The following is a 2,018-nucleotide window of genomic DNA, read 5'->3' on the forward strand; positions in this document are numbered from 1 at the left end:
TTATCCAGCACCTTACTCAATCTTCCAGCAAGAATTTTTGCAACAATTTTGTAAACAAAATTGCATAAACTGATAGGCCTAAACTGATTGAAATTCTGGGGTTGAGGCACTTTTGGAATGAGAACTCTGAATGTCTCATTGACATTCCGAGGAATCTTCTTTGACCGGAAGCAACCCTGAGTAAAATTTATGATCTTATCTCGAACCGCTCTCTAGTAGCTTCGGAAGAAAATACCTAAGAAGCCATCTGGTCCAGGACTCTTCAGGGGATGCAGACTCCAAACACCTTCTTTAACCTCCTCCGCAGAAGAGACTCTCATCAACTCTAGGTTTTCTTCTTAAGAAATGCATCTATCTCCTAAATTAATAAGGGACTCTAGGTTTCCTTTGCCCGATCTATATCATCTTGCTACTGGATAGCTTTCAGTTCTTGTTCTAAATTTTGTATTTGCTAATTAGCAAATCCAAAAATATTTTTATTCCAAATTTTCAGAGCTTTCGAAGTATTAATAAGGCTTTTTCTTAATAAGTAGCTGTTTGTTTCAGGCTGCCAATCAGGATTCCAGGCCTTCTCTACAACATAGGAGCTAGATTTGTCCAAGGTCCAAGCTTTCAAAAATTTGAAAGGTCTTCCTGTCTTCCTTTGATCCCCTTCCAAACGAATAATAATAGGACAATGATCAGATTCTTCAAATGGTAAATGCTCAACCGCTGCTTGTGGATTAATCTCCAACCAATCTTTTTCCGCCACTGCTCCGTCTAATCTTTCTCTTGTTAGAGCTTGTCCGCCCTGTCTATTATCCTAGGTGTATTTCCCACCAATAAAACCCAGGTCAATTCTAGCCGCATCATGCATAAATTGTTTCAGATAGAGCTTTCGTTTCCAAATTTGTCGGCCTCCAAATTTCTCTGACCTGTCAATAACTTCATTAAGGTCTCCAAAAAGTAGCCACAGTCTATTCAAAGTGGAGACTATTTTGGTGATATTGTTCCAAAAATTATTTTTGTCATTGTGATAGGGAGTGCCATGGTAGGCAAGGAAACTCCAAACGGGAGTGCCCTCCCATCCAAAAATATCCCCACAGATAACTCGATAAGATATATAATTAACAGCAGAAAAAATTAAAAAAATGAAAAACAATAAATAAAATTTTCAGTAAAATCAAAAGTTTACATAAATTTCTATGTAGGAACAAAAAGTAATTAAATAAATATTGTATTGTTCAAAAATAATATTTTTAGTTTTAATTATAAATTTATTTTTCTATAACTAGAAATTAAATAAATATATAACTAAAAAATTGCAAATTAGTATTATTAGTATAAAATCTAAAAGCATAACAAAATTTTTGATAAGTGATATAGGAGAAATAAAATATAGATAATTGAGAAAATGAAGAGAAATATGCAAAAATGAACAATACTAATAACAAACAAATAAATAAATAAATAAATAATGAATCAAATTACTTAATATTAAGACTATAAATATAAAGAGCATCGATGGAGAGCAAGTAATAATCACTTCAAAACAAAAACCACCATGAACGTATCCAAGTTCAAGACGCTGCATCTAACATGGAAAAAAAAATAATAACAATAATAATAATAAAAGGTTAATAACCAAAATGTCCAAGAGAGTTTCAAAGGAAAAATAAATAAATAAAATAAAAGGTTAGTTTTAGGAAACAAATTCTCTCATATTGAATCTTAATCGGTAACTTGGCTAAAACCAAAGGAAAATGAAGTTTTGTAGAGGGAATTTGAATTTTAAGGAATGCTCGACGTTCAGGAAATATATATACATACGTATATAAATTTTCAGTCCTTAAAATTTATATATATCGGAGTACCACCGTCACAAATTATCGAGCCTCCTGAAGTTACCAAAATGCCCATCAGGTATTGCAAATTTTACATTAGAAAAAGTCTATGTGGCAACGCCTTTTGCCTACACGATTCTCTACTACCGTGAGCCACCGCAAAAATACCATGTAATGCCCACGTGCTTCCCCAAA

At 33.0% G+C, this 2,018-nt stretch overlaps 1 long non-coding RNA gene across 1 annotated transcript; it reads right to left on the bottom strand.

The window, feature by feature from the left end:
- Positions 1-427: 427 nt before the first annotated feature.
- LOC132803312 (uncharacterized) lies at positions 428-1,791 on the bottom strand. The gene is made up of 2 exons (XR_009638400.1): positions 1,526-1,791; positions 428-914 (listed from the first exon to the last, which is right to left on the bottom strand). It is a non-coding gene; the product is annotated as an uncharacterized LOC132803312 (long non-coding RNA).
- Positions 1,792-2,018: the final 227 nt, after the last annotated feature.

The sequence above is a fragment of the Ziziphus jujuba genome, chromosome 3, assembly GCF_031755915.1.
Source record: "Ziziphus jujuba cultivar Dongzao chromosome 3, ASM3175591v1".
NCBI classification, from domain to species: domain Eukaryota; kingdom Viridiplantae; phylum Streptophyta; class Magnoliopsida; order Rosales; family Rhamnaceae; genus Ziziphus; species Ziziphus jujuba.